Raw genomic sequence first — 14,656 nt, 5'->3', positions numbered from 1 at the left:
TTAGGTATGATTTCAGGGAAGAAAAATTTCTTCATGTCAATATTAATTATCATTACAAATTATTACTTTGTGATGGGAAAAGGTGGTGAAGGAGAATACAGGTATATATAAAGATTTTGTAAACCCAGTGAAACTCAACAAAACAAATTTCAGCGTTGAGAGAAGATTAATTTTCTCATTTGTAATTTTTCTGTTATGATGAAATCTAACTTGAGGGCAGAAGTTTTATAATTAGCATTGATGCCAAGATAAAATCTGAATTGTTCCTTTAAAAGGTGCCCTTAATCCTCTCCAGACTCCTAGTGGAACTCAGTTAAATGTTTTCTAATACAATAATATTTAACACAAGCACTGAAATAAGTAGGTGAAGTGTCTTCTCAGATAATTTTTTTTTGTAGTACTAGGAAATGGAAAGGACTATTATCACATTACCATAATAGAACTTCCATATATTGTGAGCTACAGAGTTTTTACAAAGATTATTTCTCTGTACTGAATTAAACTGGAATGTGTCTGTGATATGGGAAGTTCATTAAGCCTGAAGCAAACAGGCATTTTTATACTAGCACACTAGAAGGAAACCCCCAAAGATTTCTCCTACTCCTGAGATTAAGCTGCCTTTCTCCTTTGTTGTGCAGTGGTGCTTTGTGTACAAGTACATAACACCTGCACTGAGCAAGGACAGCACCTCCTACAGCGTGGTAGATGACTTGTCAGGTCTGGTACCCACCATATGGTGTCAGCACACAGTAGTGACAGGTCAGGCTTCAGCATTCCATGGGGTGGCATAGGCAACACGTCCTTTTCCAAGTTTACTTAGTACCGAGTAGCTCATCCCCGGATTGCTGCTGTTCTGGGCTGTTTGCCCAGAAGTCTTCCCAAGAAAGACTAAACCCTGACAGCAAGAGGAATCATCATCCATCTGCCTCTCTGTGGGGACAGCAGAAGACTCAGCTGCAAAACTGTGCTCAGTGTAATTCTCTGCAGTGCTTTAAAGAACACACCTGTAAACATGACAAAATGGCAACATCCCTGAAGTACGGCGGGAGCATCTGCTGAACTCGGGTGGCTGATCATGCTAACTGGTGATGTGCACAAGGAGTGAGAAAGGAAAGAGTAGGAAAGACCAGTAATATGCAAAACCAGAAGCTTGGCATTCATTTTGTCACAGTAAAATTGCCATTTTTGTGCCACTATTGATAAACCTCAGCTACACAATTGATACAGTTTTGTTTGGGTTTTCTTTAGGGGTGGTGATACCTGGCTTTGGATCTCTCCCACAAAGATGTTGTGGCTGGGGTAATTAGGTTTCTCGTGCTCACACCAGAACTTCAGTTTTTTTATGTTTGCTGGCCCAGTTACTTGCTAGCTAAAAATAAAGGGAAAATTTTAGCATGGAAAGCTTTGGAAGAACTAGCATGTAGAGCTAACTCTTGGGTAATATGGTTATCATTAATGTGCTGTTTAGAATATAGGTAACAGAATGGTGGCTCCAGTTATTTTTTTGTGGAAAGGAGACTAAAGAAGAAAACTGTCATGTCTGAAAGTGTGGTAAAGAGATCAGAATCTCCTAATTTGAATCTGCTGCTACCTGTGTGCTGAGAAAAAAAAGATGTTTAATTTAGATTTTTCAAGAGAATATATTTAAAACTGCAGAATTATATCTGTTAACATTCCATTTTGAATACAGGTAACAGCCAGTGCAACATAATTTTTGCATTTGTTATAGAGAACATACAGTACCGGAAGGAAATGGCTGAATTAATACTGTAAGGACTGAATTTGTTCTCTGGTCTACATAAGTAATTAAAACTGGAAAATAGGATTGCAAATGAGCCTTTTGATATGACATCAGCAAATCTACTGTAACCAAAGGATGACAGGCTGAACCATGCCCTTCACTAATCTGATTGTGAATGTGTTTTACAGCCAGTGAATTGTACAGTGAAACTTACTTTTAAATAAATTATAATTTTTATGCAGTCGAATAGATTTTTTTAAAGATGCATATATTATTTTATAGACATCAGTCAATGATGGCTTAAAGCAGTGGCTCACAAAGCTGATTTTATATGAACATGTATTTTACATATTGTGCAGGAAGGAACAAAAAAACCTGTGTAAGGTAATATATTAAATTACATGAAATATTCCTGCTCTGTTTCATGTTAAAGGTCCTTTACTTAGTATCACATTTTGGATTTAAAAGCATTGCATTTCTTCTAATCAGCAAGGGCTGAAATGAGAAAAAGTTCTCTAATGTTTTGAATTGAGGCTTACACAAATTTTAGGTAGTGCCTTTGTATACTGCTCTTCATTTTTGGGGTTACAAAGAAGCTTATCCAAAACCAGAAGAATGCTACAACCCAGCTGTGTTTCTGTTGTACAATTAGGAATTTTCTGCCCTGTACCTGCTGGTGAGGACTGAAAGATATCCACAGTACTGCAAGATGTTTTCTCTTTTGGGAAGGTGGTAGTGATTCTGCACATTTATATTTCAATGTTTTTTGTGATCTTGGAATGATATCTTGCCATACTGCACAGTGCCCATGGCATTATGGCTTCAACCTGAAATCTTGCACGTCCTGGCTAGCGAACAATTAACTTGTAATGTTACTTGCATTTTAATAACTTTGGACTGATCCAGTCACTATTAAAGAAAACATCAAACTGACACTTGTTTCAAAAAGTGGGATCACGTTATGTAACACATTTAATTGTATTTCATATCATACATAATGATTTTATGCTTTCTAGGCTGCTCAAAGATCAGGTTTTGGGTTTTTTTCAATATTTCCTGTTTATGTTTAGCATGCTAGGTCATTTAATAAGGAAGAAGAGATTTATCAACATTATTAATGGACAAATTAAATATCAATTAGCACTTACATTACAACAACATGTTTTTAATCCACAACAGAAATTTGGTTCAGCATACTAATCCATGCTTACTTGCTTCCATTTGTGATGTTAATACTTATCCGCAAATTCAATAGCAAATATGGAAAACTTTTAGATAAAAGATTCTGTATTTTTTGGAAGAGTCTAGGGTCTCTGTAAAATATGTTTCTTGAAAATGTCATATTCTACAAGCATGGTCTCAACAGTATTTTTTATTTTATTGCCACAAATGCCATGGATTTCCTTGGAAACTAAATAAAACTAACAGTTTTTCAGCAGCCCCACTTAGGTACATGCCATTTGTATCTAACACATTTGGTTTTTATTTGTAGATTTAAATCTCTTTGTAAAGTTACAATTTGCCAGTATTTCCATTAAGGCAAAGCAGTAGCATTAATATCAATATCTGACTTAAAGAAACAGAAAAATTCATTGCTTTATTATAATAAATCAATTAAAAAAGAATGGAAAAATATCAAACACTATTTGCAAATCATTAGCCCTAAATTTACTGCTCTTTCAAACAGAAAACCTAGAGTTCTGAACACTGAATAGTAATTGCGCATTAAAAAAAATTCCAAATGGTCTTTAATAATTGAATTGCAAACTGGTAATTCTAATAGTTGTGATTTTTTTTTCCTGGACTTGCTTCAAGTCTAAATTCCTTCCTGAAGCTTGGAAAACATCAGGTTCCTTCCTGGGCATTGATTTTTGACTTTAACACACCTCCTACGAGTGTGTATGTATCCAATTCTGGGAATCACCCAGTGGGACATAACTGCCTTGGGATAACAGGAATATTTATTTCATCTGTTGACTCTCTACATTTAGCTTGCAATTAGAAAAGCACCACACTGGGACCTAACAAAGGAAGTGATGTATTGATGTCTTAGAAGAGAGATTTTTCTCATAATGTTTCCTATATGGGACTTTGATCTAGAAATATGTCCCCAGAAATACGTTTTTCTTTTCTCACTAGCTTGGTAAAATTTTCACTTGTTTGGCATTTTGCTTAAAATATATTTATGCTTGATTTGTTAAATATGTTTTTTTTATGCAAAGACATTTCAAAACTCAATGTCTCTAGTTCTGATATACCCAAACAAAGAACAGCAGCTTGGGTGACTTGAAATGCAGATGTTTGCCACAGCAAAAAATCAATCTGAGAAAAAAACACACCATTTTTACATCAGCATATGTTGTGTCATGTTTATTTAATTCAAGACCATTCTTAGATATTTGAGAAACAGTTGTTAGTTTAGTACAGTGCATTATGAATGACAAGAAACTGATGAATATTAATATTGTCTTTAATACATTCTTCAACTTTGGCAAATACTTTTAAAGCTGGTAGCTAGAAAAACCTTTGTACTTTGATAATCAGAATTGAAAGACTGATAAGGAAAGGTATATGGTATGCATTAGGGACCACCTGCACTGGGAGTTAATTTTCTCTGGTTTGGTGACTATATCTGTCCTCCCTTTTGAGAAAAAACAGTAATATCATAATTTATTACAGCTTCATATTTCCAAATAGTGGAATGGAATGAGTTATATTTCTCAAGTGGTGGTAATTTAAAGATATTTAACATTCATAGAGCGTCTGTAAGAACTGGTATAGTTAGAAATTATATATAGAGATGAGTGAAATGATCTAAGAGCTAAACTTGTCACAATGTAGTTGACATATATCTTTGTAATAATCCTTTCATTTAGCAAATGAAAAATTTCCCTTATTTGGTGTATAGTTTATATGAATGCTGCATCATAACTTGCAATTTTCATGTTATGGTCAATGAATTATATAATTTGTGATGAGTACTTCTAATCACAGTGTTAAATATATACGTTGATCTGCATTCTGCTGTTATTGGTGATAATGATCACAACTGCAGATTATGCAAGGAGCGTAGTGCAGAGGAAGGCCCTTAGAGAACATGTAAGCCTCTTTATGTTAGAGGTAGCTGGAGTTATTTCTATAATAACAAATAAGTGAAATATACCTGCAGATAATGAAAGTGTTAATTTACTGCATTCAAGAAGTATTTTCCTTCTGGTTCAACACTGCAAGTTGTGTGTTCTTTCAACACCCATGTCCATACTTTTTGAGCACGCAGACAATGAAACCAACCACATTTCCAGCAGAGAAGATAGAAGCTAGCTTTTAGGTTATCAGACTTAAGGTCAAGTGCTTCAACAATATGAGTGGCTGGTATGTATTTTGAGGTGGTTTGCTTTTCAAAAAGTGAAAAAAAAGTGAGAAAAGGAGGAAGGGCTGAATACAAATCTACCCTTTCTTTCATCTGCTGTGAATTTTTATACAGAGACAAATGACAGTTTTTACTTTCCCTGAGAGTTCTTGTGCTCAGAAGGAACTTGAACCTGTAACCTGTAACTCTTTAACAACTAAAGTGTCTACTTTCAAATTTTTTTTGTTTTTCCCAGCCAAATACAGCACTACTTATTTAGCATTTTAAGTGATATCTTACTATTTTCAGAAAACAGTTTCTGTCTGAGTTTTTTTTCGTTCTGAGTTTTTTCTCCATGTCAGAGGTTGTCCTGGAGTTTCAAAAAGGTGGCCTTTTCTCCTTTAATAAGTGTATTTTGATGTGTGTAAAAATACTCAACATAACTAAAATGTTCTGTTCAATTCCCCAGGTACATTACTTCTGCTTTGGGATAGTATAAGTATACTGTGTAGTGAACTAACTGAAGGGACTGTGTTAATTGAAAATAATCCTGTATAAAATACATGCATTTTCTGTCCACAGTCAAATAAGGGGAATGGTATTTCCTATTACTGTATTAAATTTCTTCAAAGGGTCATGCTTGTGCTTACCATAAAACTATAGAATCCACACCTTCTTAGTTACATATGAAAACACTTCAGGTATAACAAGTCCTGACTGAATATGTACATGGCTTTAAAGACAAAAACCTGTAACACTGTAATTTTTTTTAGATACCAGATGCTTTTATGTTCTTTGGAGACCAAAGTTTCTTTTGTTCTTTTAATTGTATCATCTTTAAAAGGATCCTTTTTCTTTTAGGAAAAAACCAGAACCCACCAAATTTGCAGTGGTTTTTTCCCAGAAATCTTTGGGTTTCTTTTTATTATACTAGTCCTTTAAAATACTTACCCATTGTTTCTTATAAGGAAAGTATATCTCTAGTATTAAGCTTTATTTTACTCTCATTTGATGGAAATTGTTTTATTTTATAAATAAAGGTGTATTTAAATGAGTTCAATGTCTCTCACAAGCCTCACTGATCAGTCAATGAAGTTAAAGAATCAGCCTGCTCTTTTGTTCCTTCTGGTTGTTTTTCTGCTGTCTCAGTTTGCAAAGCTACTTCATGAAGCAGCTGCAAAAATTCATCTCAGAGCTAGAGACAGTGTAATAGAAACAAAAGACATACAGAAGGGAGAGCAGGATCTGCCTTAGAAAATGCTCGGATTTATCTTTTATATCAGCTCTGGCTGGGATTCACAGAATAACTCAGACCAGTTGAAAATAAAGCTGATGAACTCCTCTCTTGCTTGCGTTGATGCTGGAATGACACACCAAAATTAAGAGCTATTTCCGAGAGCTATCTGGCCGAAAAGCCTCCCTACCAAAAGCTTGCTACACAAGCCTGCAGGTGAGAGAGAATAGCAGGTCTTTGTAAAATCCCACAAATAGCAAGGAGACGAACCTGAAAACCGCTAGTTTGCTTTAAATAAAAGATGGCCTAGAATTTTAATGAGTTGCCATACACATTTTGTGTTTGGGAAGGAAGCCCATGGCTCTTTATATCAACATCAGAAATTTCACTGACCTTAGGCAAAACTTTTTCATTTTAAATTATTTATTCTTCCATCAGGGTGTCCAGCTGGGGAGTTTAGCAAGGAACACACACAGACCTTTAAACTTGTTTCTAAGCTCAGCAGTATGATAAAAAAACCTGCACCTTAATCATATGAAAAAATCCTTCTGGTTCATACAAATTTTACAGAATCACTTGAAAATTTATTCCTTTTCTGGCAAAGCCACCTGCAATTTTCTTCAGATTTCATCATGGGGAATTAAAATGTCCTGAGAATTGTGTTTACATTATGAACTTCTAGTGCTGAGAGTATTTAATTTTATAATATGTTTATATATCTATTATATGGAGAAATATTAAAGTTAAAAGAGATTGAAATAAAGTAATAGTCTAATACTCATTGGTATGCCTGTCAGTAGACTGATAGGGTGTGTAATTATGGATGCCTATGAATGGGATTTAAGACAACAGGAGAAGCCAGTTTCCCTTTAGTCATGCTCTTGATGACCACAGAGGTCAGGCACCCAGATGGGTACAGGTGACTTTAACTGAGGATGTTTCAGCATTAGGAGCTGGATGCAGCTGTGAAATGCAAAGGGATACAAATTATATAGGCAGTAAATGTGTTTTTATAAAGACCTCATTAACAGGAAAAAAATCATAGGCAACAAAAAAATGAATATATTTTTTTAAAACAGCATCTTGCCTTATACCTTCCTGCTATTTTTACCTTTCCAAAAGCTCACAATTCAGTTTCTTCAGAGAATAATTTCCACCTAGCTATACTTGTTCCCATCTTAAAACTTCTTGTCATAAAAGCATTTCTTGGTTAGTGGGTTACTTAAATATCCTCCATTGACTAATTGCCAGAAGGGGAAAACATAATAGCTACAAAACTCCATGGCTCTGTTAACCTTTAATGAAGATGGTTTACTGATGGAGGAACTGATTACATGTGGAAAATCAGAAATCCAATGACTTGTTCATTAGTATTTTCCCACACTTTTGTCTGCAAAATCAAGAAAGAGGCTAAAGTGAATCTATCAGTAAATGTAATCAGTTTGCAATTGTCTTACTTGTTGGATTTCGATAATACAGTATTTGTTTTATTTTAGTCCAAAACTCTGATGTGTTTTTCTCTAGTTTGATGAATTGTCAGAGACTTGCAGATGAAGGAAACAATGTACATCCTGCAAGAAGTGCTGCAAAATGTCTTCTAGGACTGCAATGGTCAATACCCTTGATAAAATCATAGAAAAGTAATTTGAAACATAAAATATATCAGAAGTTATATATACTTTAGGGATTGCCCTCACTTACCTCTGCTTTGGTTCATGTCTTGGGGCATTTGAGTTGTATTCCTTTTTGAGGAAACTAGACTAGGAGATTTGCTCCAGGACGTCACATGTACTTCACCTGTGAGTGAGTATTCAGTCATTCAGATTAATTCTACTCCAAAGTAAAACTTCCTGAAAATACATATATGGATGATAGGTCCCCAACACCGACCTGTTCTGTTCTATAAATGCATTCAGACTATGCTGTTTACAGAGGCAGAATAGATCCTGTGCAGTAACAATATATTGTACAGTATTGAGATATCACTTGCTCATGGCCTAGATTTATGCCCACAAAAAAGTGCATTGATTCATTGTCCAGATGGGCTACCTCTACTGAATTAAAATTCGTAATTTTAACTGTATGGTAGGCTTGATTTGTATGTTGCTGTTTGGGTAAATGGGGCTAGAAATCCTTGCTGCACTGAGATCATTATGGTTGAAGATAGGTTGGCAGGTAATTCAAACAAATTTTGGAATAAAAAAGATTGCACCAGTCTAAGTTCTGAATTTATTTAGCTGTGCAAAATGGGAATTTCCAAGGCACAAGAGTATTGAGTTCTAGAAAAAGTTCAGATGACACAATGCAGGAATTTTATTTTGGGGACCAATGGTACAGACTTTCATTCACTCTGAGAAAAATAGTTTCATTCAGTCTGAGAAAAATAGTTTCTCATATAGGAAACAGAATGATATATCATAGAAGATGTTTCATGTGAATTCCTCCTTTGCTCAGTGTAAGTCTTACCTGGACTTATACATGCTTGAGAGATTGTCTCTACTGGCTTAGAAACTTTTTGACTTTGGTAGATGGACATGGAGGTACAATAATATTAACATATACAGTTATTTAGAAATCTTTAAAGGCATGCTGGAGCTGTGCTTCTGTTGGAAATTGTCCTTCCTTGTTCCCATAATCTGGATACAAGCATACATCCAAGGAGAAAGAAAATACCTGAAGAAAAAGGAGACACTAGATGCAATAGACTCTGCCTCAGACAGATTTATTGGATGGGATTACATTCACAAGCAGAACAAATAGGTTAATTTATTTTTATCCATAAGTCAGCTAACTGCATGTGAAGTAGGTAATCTAAGTTGAAAGACACAAAAAATAGTGTTAATTAGATTTTTAGAGGCTATCTCACCCCAGCTGAACTTCTAAACATGGTTTGTTAAACTTTGAATGAACAATACACATGCGTTGAGGTTTACAAACAATTAGACTGCCAGATACATAACTAATGAGATGAAAGGTACTCTGGTAATGATTGTATCAGTTGGTAATTCATAACTATATACATTTCTATTTTTTCCCCATATTTTTAGCCGTAACATTAACTCAGAGGTTAAGGGAGTCAAATAACTGGAAGCTGTCATGGTAAAGTGAATCTACGAAATGAGTTCAAACATTTCTTATTAGTTTTTGTTGGTAATTATTAACTATGAGATTTTGAGAGATACAGTATCAACATTTTTTTGAAGGACAAGTTGATCAGTGTATCTTGATATTTTATCTCTGAAGTCCTTTTAAACTTTCCATGTGATGCAAAAGGCAGGCAGTTTAATGCTTTTTGAATAACTAATTTTAGAATTAAGGAGTCAACTTCACCTTTACATCTCTTCTAAGAAGATGAAATTTTCTACTTAGATTCTTGATCTTACAGCTCAGCACTGAAATTATTTGCTGGTCTCTAAGGCTTCTAAGTTGTGATGTTAAAGCAGAAACATGTGGCTATTTTTATGACGTTGCATGTGGGGGTTTTGCATGTGACTGCGAGGCACACACACAGAAAGAGTACCTGAATGCAGTAGGAAAAGAGAAAGAATGAGTGTGAGAGACAGTGGGTAAGAGACCTTCACTTTCCTGTGTGAGTAAAGTGAGGGGAATTATAGCTGTGCTTTGGTTTTGTATTGAATAGGCTCAAGATCCATGGTGTCAGTTTTGGAACTTCTTATTTCCTTCCTTCTTTTCTTCTACTTCTCTCTCTCTCTCTCTCTATCTTGCTATGTGCAGACCCCATATACACACAAACCACTTAAATTGATTGTCATGGAATCTTTTTAGACTTAAATATTTTGCCAAAATAGGATTTTAAATTAAAAGCTCTGTTCAGGGCAGCAGGTCAGAGAATAAAAGATTGTTAATCCTGGCCTGAGTAGGGGATGGGTGGATGACTTATCCTGGCAACAGTCAGAAGAAATAAATTCCACACAGAATGGAACTAAAAAAATCTGAAATTATTTAAGTAACATTAATTTCAATTGTACTATCCTGTTATTAAAATAGAAGTTATATATCCATTCATAAATCTGCCCTTTTGTTCTTGCTGTTGTTGAATTGTCACATGGCATAGGGATGCATTTGGGGTTTTTTCCTCTACCTTGACTATTTCTGCCTCTGGAAGAGCTGATATTCATTATCCTGTTCTTCACTGAAAATGAAAAACAAACCTCACAATGCTGCTGTTTTCTGAGACAAAAGCTATGTTTTCTGTTCCTGAGTGCTGTTCAAAGAATGCATCTGAAGCATCTAGCCTTTGCCTTAGACTTGGTTTCTGAGTGTTCTGCTAGAAAGGTACTGCAGGAGCAAAGGTCTCTCTCACTCATTGCATTATAAAGTTGCAACTAACTCAGCTACCCTTAAAAGCATCAGGGGTGTACAATTTGTCTCAGTTTTGCATCACTTGGTTGAAGAGTTCATTGAAAAAAGTTAGGTAGGGACGAACACAATATTTTCTGGTTATGGAGTGTTCTGGGGAGACGCTGTGTTTGGGGATGATTGTATTACTGGATTTTTTTCTAATGCTGGATTCTGTATGCCTCTTTCATGCACGTAAAGTAGTAAAACTGTGTTTGGGGTTTTCATGTATTTATTACTATTTCCATAGAATATGTAGAAACAATAATTTTCAGGCAATAAGGATTTACAAAAAAACTATTACAAAAACTGTGACATTCAAGCTGTCAGGATGGAAATTTAGTGACATTAGACTCCAAAGCAAAAATAAAATAACATCCCTATATTCAAATTTACAATGGCTAATGAAAACTGCAAACTATATAAGTATGATTGTTGCATTTTCCATGAACTCCATTAACTGTTTCCATAAAGATAATTGGAATTGTTTTCTTCTAATGAAAAGGTGAAAAAAGTGATTCCACAAATGTCTAGAAAGATCTCAGTTTTCAGAAAGATGTCATGTTACAGTGGCTGGATGTTTTTATTGAGCTGAGCATTTTAAATGCCTTAATAAAATGCTCTCATTGGCAACATTTCCATTTGCATTTGCATTCATTTGCCACATTTTTATCTTTCTTTTGGTTTTAGAAACAGACTAGATTGCATTTCTTTCAAATTTAGCTATCAAGAAATTTAATTGAGTAGCAGAAGCTTTGTACTCAAGCAATCCGTAAACTAGATACTCCATTTAAAATAGATGTGAAGAATATAATTAGTCACGTCAATAAGAGATACCAAGATTCTCTGAAAAATGCAGTGATAATATCACAGAAGTAAACAGAAGATTTTACTCCCCTCACTTGTCAGTTGAGTACCTTCAGGAATATTGACTAATTTAAACTAGAGTGTTTCTTTTACACCTGAAAAAAGCAAAGTAAAACAAGCAATCATAAGATGAATTTAGATGGTTATCCCTTTGACAGGTGATGTAATGAAAAAGTTATACACTTTGTGTACCTGAAGTGCATTTTTCTATCCATCAAATGCTTGCTGTCATGTGATGCTTACTTTGTGAATGTGAATAAAAAATTTGTTACAGCAAATGTATTTCAGAATATGAATCTAAACTGCAGTGCACATTGCTCAGGATGTGTCAGAGCTGAAACCATTCCAATCATAAAGCCCCATGGTACTTCTTATCTGTGTTTGCTGAACATATTTAAGCAGGCTGCTAAAAAATAGCTTTGGGGAGATGGATTGTGTATATTTTTCAGAACATAAAAAATAAACAAGGGTACAGCAGACATAATACTACACAGAAATCTACCTCGTTTTCCTGCCTTTTCTCATTACTATCAGAACCTGAGACTTGAACAGTCATTCCACTTTACAATTACTGACAATTTCTCAAAGAAATCAAAACTTAGAAGCATTTATTTTCTACCTCCTCCCTATTTACAAACAGATTGAATTTTTAAAAGCAATAGAAGTAGTTTTTTAAAGAGAGCAGTTTAAAATTGCTTTTAGTAAAATTATTTTTCTAAAACAATGGAATGAGAATTATATAAACATTGCCTACAGGAAGGACCAGCAACAGAGAATGTAAAACACTTCTTTGAGATGGCCCATCGTTGGAAAGGTGGTATATAGAAATGTTTAAGAAATTTGAACTATGAATAATTTACTGAAAATCAGATGTGGCATATTGTATCTTAAAAATCCATAAATAGCAGCAACTTTATTCAGCACACCTTCTTGTGAATTTATGTGTCTTTTTAATAAATAAATTTCTCTAGAGAAAATAGCTTTCAAATATTAAAGTTCACATGGATATAGCTGGAGGCAATATAAATCTACCTGTGCTCCTGTTAAGACCCTTATCCCCAAACCATCCTTCTATTACAATAAGGAAACTAAACTAACTGTCCAGACCAAAAAGTTTGTATTTGTCAGTAATTTAACAGTGACTAATATTACACAGAACATTTAATTGTTTAGAGATAGACCAGAAGGTTATTTTTGGAGAAAGGGAGAAAAACTGACTTTGTTTGAAATATTCCGTCTGTAAAGAAAGGGAAGACTAATCTGAAAAGGCATAATGGAAAAAGTGGGCCCTGCAATTAAGTTTATTCAGGTGGAAATGGCATTTCCTGTAGTTCAAAACCAGAAGTAATGACTCCTCTACTCAGATTTCCAAGGACAAAACAAAAGAGGATTTTTTTGCTTAGTCGTCACAACAGTGGAGCACTGTGTTACTACAGAGGGCCGATCTGACCCAAAGAGGGCTTAATGCAAAAACAATTGTACGAAACTACTCTTCTTCTAAGGAGCAGAGAAGACACTTCAGTACTGCCCCAAGCCTTCTGTCAAATTGTCCCTTTAATCATCTGATTCAGAGTCTGTTAATGCAAACAGGGGACGCCAGTGCCCTGCCTCTGGACTTCTGTGGCCTTGCCCCTTTACTGGGGCCACCTTATGGAGGCTCCACAGGTAGCTCCATTGCCTAGATCTTCTGTGGAAGCTGTGTGGGTGTTTGCTGAAGACAGCTGCCTGAAACACCAATACCAGTCAGAGGAGGGACTCAGTCCTGCCCAGAAGTCAAATGTGAGAATGGGGCTAATCTGTAAGGCAGCACAGCTGTCACTGTGAACAGAGCAGCACTGCAGGGCTGGAAAGGAGTCCCACATCCCACCTTTTTTGTCTGATCACAGCCTCACCCTGAGTGCCCATAGCTATTTTTGTGACTGTGCTAGGGAAGGATGCTGTATCAGCTGGTGCCAGTCAGTATTCTCACACTCCACATGAAGAAAATGCTTTGCAGGAAGGCTCCTACGCTCTAGTGACAAGGCCCTACAAATAACTCCTCAGAGCGCAGAGGGTGGAATTTTGGCATATTGTCTTGGGGTGACAGAAGATATATCTCTAAATTTGGCCAAGCTGGCACATATTTATTGTTCTATTCTATTACACATTAGGACATTAGGATAAGGTGGACTTTTTTTTTGCATGCATGAGAAAAACTTATCTTCTCAGGCATGACAATAACTTTTGAACATTACAGAAAAGCAAAGAAGAGAAAATTCCTCTCTATAGTTTTTTCTCCAGTTCCATATTTACATATGAAAAGCATGCTGCTAATTTATCATTAAGCTGGGGATTCAAATTAACAAGACACTTCCTGTTTCAGACTGCTGTGTTGAAGCAGTAATAAATGTTGTGTTATAGCCAATTTCAGGCACAGTGGGGTTGCTACAGGGTGTTGGAATGACACTTTTCCTTATGAGCTTCCTAGCTGGAAGTTGAGACTCAGTGGGGAATGGTCTTCCTGTGACTGAGAGGCTGTGTAGGTGGGCAATCCTTCAGTGAGTCTCCTGGGCATGAGCTTATCAAAACTCTGGCAAAACCTGAAATGTCCACTCAGGGAGTCTGTTTCTTTTTTCCGTTGTCAACTTTACTCCTTCTGTCACTCACAGATCTTTTGCCAGATTAAATTTAGCATACTTCCAGCTGTTAGCCTGCAGATTTTCCATGTATTATTCAAAATATGGATTAGACATTTCACATTTTACCTGTTTCAAATATTTTAATATTTTCTTTAATAATGTACCAAAGAAAACCCAAATAATAAGAAACCATATGAGCACAGCCCATAAGGAAAGAAAAAAAGATGGTTAACAATCTTAGAATCACCACATCTATTACAACATGAACATTGAACAAGCAAGTCTTTCAACCACAGCATATTGTCAAAGACCCTCACTCTAGTGAAATTTGCGTGTTTAAACCAATCCTTTTTCAAATATATGTAGTCCAATTAGACATCTCTAAATTCCAAACTTTGCTAAAACTAGAGTCTCTCTCTTTCCTTCATGGCATACATAGAACCAAATTCCTAGCAGTTCTTCAAACAGACTCTCATGGTAAAACATAT

The sequence above is a fragment of the Coloeus monedula genome (assembly GCF_965178545.1).
Source record: "Coloeus monedula genome assembly, chromosome: 5".
NCBI lineage: Eukaryota > Metazoa > Chordata > Aves > Passeriformes > Corvidae > Coloeus > Coloeus monedula.
Note: the sequence above shows the minus strand (reverse complement) of the source record.